The 12,206-nt window shown below is 40.6% G+C and overlaps 1 long non-coding RNA gene across 1 annotated transcript in view; it reads left to right on the top strand.

The window, feature by feature from the left end:
• Positions 1-12,206, top strand: part of LOC122837003 — a 35,984-nt gene that overhangs the window by 2,594 nt on the left and 21,184 nt on the right. The gene's annotated exons all lie outside the window — the stretch shown is intronic.

The following is a 12,206-nucleotide window of genomic DNA, read 5'->3' as shown; positions in this document are numbered from 1 at the left end:
ATAGTGACCTTTCTGTTAGCTATGAACAATGACGATTTCTGAATGTGTTTGTGGTGTTTTTAGGCTACATTTATGCAACATCACTGCAGATATTTTCAGATGTTAGTTGGAGAAAAAGTTCCTCGTTTAGAAAATCCAGGCACCGCCAAGGCATTTATAGTCAGCTATAGTTCTCAGGCCAGGCCACTAGATGGCGTTGTGATTTTAGCATGTCATCCAATAATCATGCGCTTTTGACCCTTAGCTTCCTTCTCACTAGCTGCATCCATCCATCCATCCATTTTCTAACACACTTGTCCCTAACAGGGTCGGGAGGGTTGCTGGTGCCAATCCCCAGCTAACATTCCGGGTGAGAGGCGGGGTTCACCCTGGACAGGTCGCCAGTCTGTCGCAGGGCAACACAGAAAACAGACAGGACAAACAACCATTCACACACACACTCACACCTAGGGAGGATTTAGAGAGACCAATTAACCTGACAGTCATGTTTTTGGACTGTGGGAGGAAGCCGGAGAACCTGGAGAGAACCCACCATGCACAGGGAGAACATGCAAACTCCATGCAGAAAGACCCCAGGCCGGGAATCGAACCCAGGACCTTCTTGCTGCAAGGCAACAGCTCTACCAACTGCGCCACTGTGCAGCCCCACTAGCTGCATTCCCATTACAAATGTGCACAAATCTTTGTCTGTTTTCTGTTAATGTTGAAGAAACACAATTTCACAATCTTAAATTAATAAGACATTAATTTACCATTTATGTGATAACTCAGTCAAAGTCCTGGCAGTGACGAATGTAAACAGTTACATGAGATATGTTTATAATTCAGTCATGGAGCTAGCCCTCATCATCTATCAGCCAATCAGAGGAGACATTGGCGTCTTATTCAGGCGTTGGAGCAACAATACTTAGGAGTGACTACTTATGTAGCGTTTTGGGGAAATTGTAGTTGACCATTTTACAGAACAGATATGGATTCAGCACATTGGAATGACGCATAACATTTTATGAATATGTGATGCTGAGAGCTCTGGTGGAGCCAGCTGCACATTGTTTAAAAAAACCCAACAAACCATCATCCTCCCACCACTTCCTGTCGTCTTCTTCATGGTTTTCTCCAGTGGTAACATTCAGTTGTTGATCACATGACGTGTGATGCGAAAAAACTGTTTCCATTGCATTTCTGTTCTGTTACAGCTGAAAAACCGCCTCATCGTAGCATCGTAACGCAAAAACCTTTTAATGAAAAACATGAGTTTTTTTTTCCAAAATTGGCTTGTTTCCATTATGCTGGTTCATTTTCTTAACTTCAATTTGCACAATTTTATGGTGAATGGAAACACAGCTACTGAATACAGTAACTCATCTCTGTCTCATGAACAAAGTGTTTATGTAAGACATGTATTCCTTATCAGAAATTGGGCTAATCTGAACAGGTTATGTAGCAAAACGCATCACAATGCCATCTGCCATTGTTTTTGTGGTTATCTGCCTGTGAATTCATACAATAACCACCACAGCCTGCGTTGTGGTCATGTTTCTCTTTCATAGCTGCAGAATGTTCACACGTCCACAGGGAGTATTATAGAAAAGTTTAACTCTGAGGCCAGATTTTAAAAAATGTTGGTGTGAGAGACTCTGGTCACTGGTGTGTAAATGAGCGGCCGGATCGTGACAGAAATGTTAGCATTTTGACCGAAGAGCACATTCTGTAGCACTGAGCAGTGCAGCTGGACTCAGTGTGGGTCTTCCCGCTTCATTTTGCACTGCAGATGGTACTCATTCAAGTCTAATCAGCCATCTACTGCTGCGGTGTGTGGAGAGACACACAGCCTCCCTGTGTGTGCACGAGTTTAGGACATAATGTTGAATTAGCAGGCACTTGTATCTATTGCTGCTTACTTTGGAAAAGAACTATAGTGGAGCTCTGAACGGGTTTTAATGCTGAATGAGTTTGCAAAACGCTTCAAGTGGGGGGATTTGGAAACCTTGGGGTCTGATCGTAATGAATGAGTGCAATGGAGCTTAACTGTACTCAGAGGGGAAAAAGAGGTGTAACCTCAAACTGCTGGTTCCAGGTACCTGGCACTTCATCCAATGACATAACAGGCAACAACAAAGACAAGCAAAGTTGACCTGTAACCTTTAAATACAAATCTCTGTGGACACGTGTGTCTGTCTCTGTCTGAGAGAATGTGTTAGAAATTAAGGGACACTACATAGATCACATATCAGTGCCAGTACTACAAATATGATCAAGTGTTACTGATCTGATTCTGATGATGCCTTTACTGTTGTTGGAGATTGACTTTCTTGTTCATACAGGACTGCAGACAGGAGGGTCTGTTGTCCAGTGTATCACTTTCTGTCACAAACATGGGTCAGATGGAACAGATAGGGAAAGCTGTTCCTTCCTTCCCATATGACAGCTAGAAGAGGTCTAAATTGGTCCGATACTACAGTGGAGCCTGGATCTGTTCTTCCGACACTAGATTACCCTTTTAAGGATCAATCTTCAGATCCACCCAGACCAAATCTGTTCAAACATTCATCTGCTTTCTGTTGATCAGTCATAGCTGAACATTTTTGCTTATAAGAGTAAAACAGTAATTTTTTTTATTTTCTACTTGCTGACAGGATTTCCTTGTTGGTGAAGCACCAAACAGGCAATTATAATATTTCAGGTATTGACATGAGTTGTGTCAATTTCAGGTATTGATATAAGAGACTGAGGAAGTCTTTCTTCTGACAAAACTCAGAGGAATGAACCATCACAGCTATTCTGTGTGTGTGTAGGTGTGTGTGTGTGTGTGTGTTTGATTGACTGGTAATCTCTATCTAGATGGAGATTCGCCTCTCAGAATACACTTTAGCATTCAGAAGGATCTCGGATACGAAGCTTTATCTGAAAGGTGAGGCAGCCTGGTTTGTAAATGTAATGACTCTCAGCTGAAGCTGACAGTCACTGTTCAGCTGTTTGGTAGGTGCCATTTGTTAAAGAGGATGAACTTTAAATGTGTGAAAATGTGGGCTGCTCTTTGCTCAGGTGTCAGATCTCAGCATGAAGAGACTTTTAGCACTTTAGGTCGCAAATATTTAACAGCACTTGGTATTTTAGGTCTTCTGGTTTTAGATGTGGTTGGAAACAGCTACATCCAGCTACAAATAATTACCTTATAAGGCCCCATTTACACCAGATTGGGACGACCCTATAGTCTAAATCTCCTACATAACCATTTGCTTGCATCACATATTCTCTTTAATATTTTCTTAAAGTCTGCAGACTCACTTCATTATAAATATACATATAGAAGGGTTCTGTTCTGTCACCGTCAGTTTCAGTTTTGCATCATCATAGCATTGAGTATACAGAGTGATGTGCATTGATTAGGATGAAAGGTCTGGGAAATGTATCAGCTGGCTGCTCTTGTTGAGGTCAACCCTTTATCGGGCAACGAATCCATGTAAAACTCTTTTTATTGCATCTCCTACCAACCAGAGCCAAATTGAAGGCGGAACTAGCTTCCTGAAACAAACGTATTACAAGATCCAAACTAAACTGAGGAGAAGCGAGATCTGGAAGTGCAGCGAGTTCAGTCCTGAGGACAGGAACTGCTTTGACCTGGGAAAAATGTCAGAGACTGCCTCCCTGTATTTTACATGACTAATATCTACTAAGACCAAGCAAAACATAATTTAGATGTAATGGTGGAAAGTTATTTATGTGTTATAATAAAAGTATCGTCCGTTTGTAATAAGAATTTAAGTCAATACCTTACTGAACCATCTTACCCTGCAGTGACAGGCTTAAGCCTATAGGGGCATGTCTACCTGCTTTCAGTCTAGAAACTGATCTCTTTTGCCCATTTTTAGACATAAAAGCTCATGCTCAGGCAAAATGGAGAGAAGGTTTGGACTTTGACTGGGTCACTCTGACACATACTGTACATGTGCTTGTCTCTAAACCAATCCATGGTAGCTCTGTTGAATCTCTAAAAAGTTTGTTGAAGTTTCCAAAATGTTTTCCTTCAGGATTATCTTGCATTCATCTTCCATCTGACCATCTGTCCCTGCAGAAGAAATGCATTCCAACACCATGATTCTGCCATCACCGTGTTTCAAGGTGGGGGGTAGTTTGTATATGTTAATGTCCAGAGTTAGTTTTCCACCAAACATTGATCTGAAATTTGTTTTGGTAACATCTGGAAAAGAGAAAAAATCCATGGGGGATAAATTCTTTTCAACTTCTGGCTTTTGCTATCTTTTTAAACCCAGTTGTACATTTCTAGGTTTGTGTATGCAAAAATGATTCTAAAAAGATACTAAAACTTTTGAAAGTACTGTACTAATCAAATCAGTGAAGACTTTTGACTGGAGGTTCTTTGTAACTTCCTGCCTGTTTTGTAAAACACAGCATCTGTTCTTATTCTTCCAATAAGAACAGATGCAACTATAAAAAAAAGTTACAATAAACAGTGAAAGGGATAAAATTATGTTGTAAGGTAATTCCAAAAGACGCATGCAGTGCTGCTTTAAACAACACGACTTATGCAAAATAAATGCATCCGAGACTTTCCGTGAAACTGATAGATTTTGACATTTTATTCTAAGGCAGTGACACGATCTGACATCTGAGCAGATTTGGGAGTCTGCGAGTCGACACAATATGAAATGAAACTGAAGAGCGGATCTTTTTAGGTTTGATGAGTAGGCGGCATGTTTGCCTTCATGCGTGCCACATAAACAGACAGCCCTTTTCCAGCTTGATGAACAAAGTCCTCCTCTGCAGTCTTTCATTAGCCGAAGTGGTACGAAGAGAAGCAAAGTGTCGGCTCCCTCACCTTTTCTTTGTGTGTCTGTTCCCCCCAACCCCCCGTGAATTCCCAACAACACAGTTTGAAGAGCTGAAGGTAATTACAGCCTCCCTGAGCTCTACCCACAGGAGACACCCTTTATTGGAAACTTTATCTGAAGACTCCTCTGTAGAAACATGGCGAGCCGGTGTGCTGCAGCAGAGCTTTGTGTAGAGGAGACAAAGCTGTCTTTGGAGAATCCCACTGGTTTTTACAAACTGCCATTGCTCTTACTTGGATGCTAACTATGGGACAGTTGAAGAGGTTTCCATCAATCAAGTGTTTGAATTCACTATGTGCACATAAGTAGTCTTCTTAAAGCTGCAGTGTTTGTGCTGCAGTAGCTTCCTGGGCAGCTCAAAGTGAGAACATCATATCAACATGAATTACCTTACATCTGGTAAGTTACGGCATAGATAATTATAGCTGCTCATATAACCACAGGTGCTATAGGATGAGACAGTCTTGGTGTTGAGTGACCAATTAGTTCTTGAAGTTGTATTTCATTGAGACATGGCTTTGACAAAGGCATGATTGACTCTGAGTATCTCCAAAATCTCAAATCTTGTGGGGGATTTGTTGTTTAGAGCAGCTGGTTGTTTATGTGCACCTTGTCAAAGTGGTCCAAAGAAAAACAGGTGGTGCACTGATGGCTCATTTATGCAGTGGAACTATGTCACCTTGGCAGCCTGGTCATGTTGAACAGAAGAACTAATGTGCCATCGCAGGTTGCTTCATAAAATGGTTGCCAAATATCATAAAATATATTTTCTAGGTTAGTTGAGGTAAATCTGATTTTCTCCAGAAGATTTACATTTCCTAACTCTCTCAACCACGTTTCAAAAGCACAGAGTTTATCTGACCTCCAACAGAGCAACATCACCTTTCTGACTACTAGTGTAGTCCATGACGCAACCTGTGCCCAACCTGGTTCAGTCACCCCTAGCAACGGGTGACTGAACCAGTTGCTTGTGGTGGTACATGGGACCGCTCTGCCAAATGCCCCAATCCAAAATAATCAAACGAGTGATACCAAAAGGGTCGTAGTTGCATTCTAAACCTTCCCTAACTTTAACATAATGAGTTGAAGGAAGAAAGATGATGCATGAACTTCACCATAGTTCAGTCTATGATGACTACACTGAACCGCTACGAAACAAGAATTGAGTAAGAAGATCTCTACTTTTGGTCCAAGATCACTTTATTCTGGGAACAGACCTCAGCAGATGCGCTTCCCACACACCCATCTCTGCCAAGATAGAGTATCTCAACACAGCTGTTGGTAAGCCAGCAACCGTTCTGGAGTTTAGAACGGTTGCTGCGTTCTAGACTGTATATTGGTACAGCAATCTGTGTTTTTATTTTTTATTTTTAGCCCGTTAAGAGCTGTTTAAACCCAGAGATTAGAGTCAATTGATTCATCAATCCATGTCACAGCCTTTATGTTGCCCACAATCGTTTTATTCCTTTGCTTCTGAATGTCAAGAATTAATTAGACACACATTTAGCAAAGCACCCAGAGCAGCATGGGAAAAAGCACAAGAGTCAACTGGCAGCAGAGTGTCTTCGGTGAAAACTCCAGTTTTCTTAAAAACGTTCCGGTCCTGATTGGCCGTCAAGCTGATCCCCGCCGCATCTTTCCCCTTCCCAGTCTGATCCGTCGAACAGATGCAACACAATGAGCGCGGCTCCTCCATGTGTGCAGCTGTTCAGCGCTACATAAATCTGTAGGATTAAAACTCCAGAACAATCAGGGGCTCATTTCCATTGTGGTTCACCGCATCATCACAGGGCGAGGGAATGCCAATGAACAATATGTAGGAGAGAGAGCCAAACGTGGGAAACAGGAGCATCTCATTTTTCACTTTGAGGAGCAGCATCCTGCCTCGTACGCTCACTTCTGTTCTGTATTCATGATTTTAAAGGGTTTGACTATAAAAAGTGAGATTCCTAATGGAAAAAACCCTGAATTATTCACTCCAATAGCCAGGAAAGTTTTCTGAGTCTGTTTAAAATCTGAATAATGTGTATTTTCAAGGCTTGCATTGGAAGTATAACCAGATGTAAGGTTTGCAATTATAAGTTGTAGTCAGACAGTAGAGAGAGAAGTCATAGAATCAGTGATGGAATCAGCTCTGGTTTTGCAGAGATAAGAAGTAATACTGGCAAGAAGATTAAAGCAGCGATTTATAATACCAAGGTGAAACAAGAGCAGTCACATACAAAGTTAGTGTTGCACTATGAAATGAACTGGCTTAACATATGGAAATGGAAGAAGGGAAAGACGTGAACGACAGATTATGGGCTGATGGTGTTTGACATGGTTAAGTCCAATGAACTTGACAAAAATCTTGAATTAGCGAGGTTGTTAATCTCTCCTTGCTTTGGTTTACAACTACACAGGGCAATGGACAAGTCCAAGAGACACCTAAAATGAACCAAAAAAGACAATTATAGATTTTGGAACTATTTCTAAGCAACTGGAGATTCCAACGTTACCACTTTTAAAAACCTTTTTGTAAGACCATCCCTCTCTGATAACATGGAATTGGCCAGGAAGTTGAGAAACGAGAGGAACAAGCAAAGATCAAACTTCCCTGAACTTGATACTACTGGAACACCGGTGACCATCTACAGTGAAGACTCTTTTTATAAGAAGCTTAAGAATTTGCTGACAGAAGCACAAATGGCAATATTTATAGTCTTCTTTCCCAACTTCGAATATAAATTTGAGAATGACAAGAGGTGTTGCGGAGTATGGACTACACATAAAATCTGTGCTGGAAGTCAACCCACGGCAATCTTTTCAAAGCAAAATCCTTTCCAAGTGCTCCAGCTTCTGCGTACAGTCCAAAAACACGACTGTTGGGTTAATTGTCTTTATGTGTGAGTGCGTGTGAAGTTGTTTGTCCTGAGTGTGTCTGTGTTGCCCTGTGATGGAGTGGCGACCTGTTCAGGACTTACCCCACCTCGTCTCTAGTGACTGCTGGAGATGATGGATGTTCTTACTTGTGCTTTCCTTTCCAAATTCCTTTATGTTATTTTAAATCCTTCAGTGGGCTGGCCATACTATGCAAAAGTCTTCACATCATCACTACAATCTCGCCTTCCCTGTACATCTCAGTCTGCTTAGGGCGTAACAGCGGTGGGTTGACCTCAACAGCCGTTGCCGGATTGTTCTGTTTACTCAACACTCAACACTCAGGATAATGGCAACTTGAAATGTTTTGTGAAAGGGGCTTAAATCAAATTATTTTTTTTTATATGGATAAAACTGGGACAGTGATCTCTAAAATATGTTGCTACCATTAAATCCCATCTTCAGTCCTGTTGGTAAAAGTATTACGCTGCATTCGCACCAGCTCCGTTAAGTCTGCTTTAATCAAACTGTAGTTGGTTTGCCTGAAACGTCCGATTCATTTGGTTGAAGTGAACTCTGGTGTGGATGCAAGTGAACTTGAGACCACTTCAAAATTAAGAAAGTGTTCTGTAGTGCAGGGCATTCTGGGTAAGTACATCCAAAACAAACATGCTATTCTAGTGGTGGTGGAAGAAAATTATTGTGGTCCTTTACCAAAGACATAAACAAAAATGGCGTTAAATTTTAGCAGCTATGGGATTTTTTAAAAGTATTTTTTTTTTTAAAGGAACAAGTTGTGTTCAGTGTCTTCTTCTGAGGTTTTTGTATCTCTGGTTGTTGGTGCAGTGCCACCACAGGTGAGGGGTGAACAGGATTTTCAATTAGTTTGGTTTGTTTAACAGTGCAATTTGAAAGAAAACCACAGTAACTGAAAATGTAACAAATGTTGCAGATTTGATCCCCAATCGAAACGACTCTACCAGACTATCAGGTGTGAACTTAACTCTTAAAAGTTTAGTCCAGCCATTTGTATGCCAGGAGGCTTCAAATATTACTGAGTAGATGTGTGTATTTTCTCTAATTTCAGAGAATGTCCGTAATAAATTTACTCAAACCTTTAAAATTAATTGTACAAATTGAATAATCATTCCACCCTGGGAAAAAGAACAGCTCAAATCTAACCAAACTGAATTTGTTTCTATGTGTAGCTTTTCTGTTCCCTTCTCCTGAGCTTTTTTCCCCCCTCAGTTCAAATGAAACTGTAAGTACTCCTCTTCCCTTTTCCATTACATTTTCAAAGACTCAAATCCTCCTCTAACATCTCAAACCATATCCTCCCGGCTTGGCTTTTGAAAGTGGATGTCTGAGTATCTCCCTCTTCGTCTCTGCTCTCAGCAATGAGGGTGCGAACTTTCCTCCTGTTCCTTATAAGCTCTCTCAGCCGATTCCCACCCTCTCAGGTCAGGCAGGACAGATTAGAGGACAGATAACTTGTATTAGTCACTGAGCTCCTGAAACTCCACTTTTAACCCATTTCACCCTTCTTTTGTATCATTTCCTTCCACACTTAACAATGTTATCTTCTGTTTCAGAATCTCTACCTCCTTTTGTATTGCTAAGCTCTAAAAACCAAGTATAATATTTTAGGTGTACAAACTGTAAGCATATTTCCATCTCTGCTTTTGTTTTAATGGTTTATAACATAACATTTACATAAATATCTTTACATTTGTTAAGGTTGAAATCTCTTTAGAGTGGTAAAGGTCCAGTTTGGTTTAAAGCCTTTGCTTCAACACAGCCTGTCACAAATGCTAAGGCTAGTTAGCATTGTCACTGATGATGACGGTTTTCATGGAACAGTAAGGTGTTTCTCGGCCTTTAGCATATTTAGCAACGAGAACATGAGATTGATTGACGGCGTTAAGCCTCCTGGCTCTGATTGGTTGTTTCTGAACGGAAGCGGTGCATTTTTTCTTCAGATGACAATAGCAGCTCTGGGAGGAGGTGAAGGAGTTCAAACCTTTCACAGATTCTGTCTCATATATTAAAATTGAACAAAATGGTGACAGTCTTAACAAAATGTAAAAAAACTACTATTTTATAAAAGCTACATAGTGAAGCTTTAACAGAACAGATGAAAATGTAATGTAAGTATAAGAAACAGGAATGTCTTGTGCTGCATGGTGGTGCAGCGGGTAGTGCTGTTGCCTTGGAGCAAGAAGGTTGTAGGTTTGAATGCTGGCTTGGCGTCTTTCTGCATAGAGTTTGAGAGTTTTAAAAAAATTTATTCATCTAATTAAATAAACCTCTTTTTATTCTGGAACTTTTCCATTGATTACAGGTGTCATCATTTACCAAAGATTTAGTCATACTCAGTGAAACTGCCCCTAAAAAATGTAAAAGCATTTAGCAGGTGAAAAACTGTGTAATTAGAATCTGGTGGAGAAACCGGGGATAAATGTTGAGGAGAAAAACCTGATTTATCCTCTTTTTAAAGAGTTTTTCACAGTCACTTTGCTTTTTGGCCAAAATTACAGCCGTAAAGAACAAAATGGATAGATATAAACAAGACGAATGACTTGGCAAAAAGTTACAAACCTTTTTTCTAATCAATACAAAATGTTCTCGGTAGCAATTGTTTTATTCTCCACAATGGTCCCAGATGTAGGGCTGCACAGTGGCGCAGTAGGTAGAGCTGTTGCCTTGCAGCAAGAAGGTCCTGGGTTCGATTCCCGGCCGGGGATCTTTCTGCATGGAGTTTGCATGTTCTCCCTGTGCATGGTGGGTTCTCTCCGGGTTCTCCGGCTTCCTCCCACAGTCCAAAAACATGACTGTCAGGTTAATTGGTCTCTCTAAAAATTCTCCCTAGGTGTGAGTGTGTGTGTCTTGTATGTCTTTGTGTTGCCCTGCGACAGACTGGCGACCTGTCCAGGGTGAACCCCGCCTCTCGCCTGGGACGCAGCTGGAGATAGGCACCAGCAACCCTCCCAACCCCATTAGGGAAGAAGGGTGTTCAGATAATGGATGGATGGGTCCCAGATGTTTTATTATCTAAATATTTTTTTGCTAACTATGCAGTAATTATGCTTTTAGGCTAGGACCTTAGACTAAGTACACTTAGCATCTACGCACACACACCCACGCCTCCCCCCCCTCCACACACGCACACACACAGGAACTAAGCTGACACAGCAGAGGTCCGGGTCAGAGGAAGCGTCCTCTGTGATAATATCACACTCCTGCTTTATTATTAACCCGACCGCTGAGAGAATTGCTGCTCTGGTAATATGAGTGATAATCTAGTGATCATGAATCTTTTTTTTAAATGAAAATAAATGCAAAATCAGAAAAACAGTTTTGTTAGTATGAATGTAATGTGGTGTAGCAAAATTAGAGAATAGGCAACAGAAAGACTAAATGAACACATCAGAAACATGAACGTCCTTTAAACTAGTGGTTTCCCAAAGTAGGGGGTCAGGACCTCTCTGGGGGTCACGATACACTAAGAGGGGGGTCAAAAGATTCATCATGACCCCTGAGGTGTATAAAGTGGCAAAATAAAAAAAAGAACTAAGTGAATAATCAGATCATAAGATGTTTAAATGTGAATGTAATATAAAATCAATAAATGTACTAACACACATTACATTAAATATATAAATATACCTTTTAAATGATGAACAATAATAACAAAATAAACTTTTATTAAGTATTATGTAAAGTTGACTTAGAGCTTTATGTCTTGTTCTAATGTTTTTCCCTCGTCAAAAACATACCTGGAAGATTTACTCCATCCTAAAGAAAGCCACTTGTAGTCCAGTTTACAAAGTGCTAATGTTTTAAATGGAGCTGATATATTGTTTTATTCAAACATGGTTTTGTTGGGGCTGAATAGTGTTGTATGCTAGTGGTTTCCAAAAATGGAAACCACTAAAAATGTTCTGGCTGGCTTCCTCTATCCCCGAACCGTGAAGATTCCCAAATGACATACTTGTAATTCTGTACTCAAGTTTGTGGATAATGTTGGATTCATAAGAAGAAACACCAGCTGAAAAGAGAAATGAGTCATTCCATTTGAATGCTGTTGTGATTGGAGTGAACTGAGCTGGAACCGTCTAGTTAGCAGCTTTGATGGGAGCTGATTAAATACTGGATTTCCCAAGCAAAAGGAGCTCCTGGCTCTCCTTAATTAGTTCATTTAACTTCGGGAACGTCAGACCTCATGGAAATGTAGAGTACATTTTCTTCTGCCAGTGCAGCCTGTTGCGTTTCGACTAATTATAGGATTGAATGGAAACATTGGTGGAGTGAGGACAGAGAGAATGGAGAGTGCAGCTAAGAAGCTCACTAAGACACACTGGAAGGTTTGAAATGTAAGTGTCCCAGTGACAAGGACAAAATTTGAATTTGAAGAAGCCTTTGACTGAAGACACTCTTTTTATGAAGAATTGTCATATTGAAAATTAACTATACCCTTCTAGAAAAATCAATGGC

The sequence above is a fragment of the Gambusia affinis genome, linkage group LG09, assembly GCF_019740435.1.
Source record: "Gambusia affinis linkage group LG09, SWU_Gaff_1.0, whole genome shotgun sequence".
NCBI lineage: Eukaryota > Metazoa > Chordata > Actinopteri > Cyprinodontiformes > Poeciliidae > Gambusia > Gambusia affinis.
The sequence above is the reverse complement of the archived record's forward strand: the minus strand, read 5'-3'. Positions and strand labels throughout refer to the sequence as shown.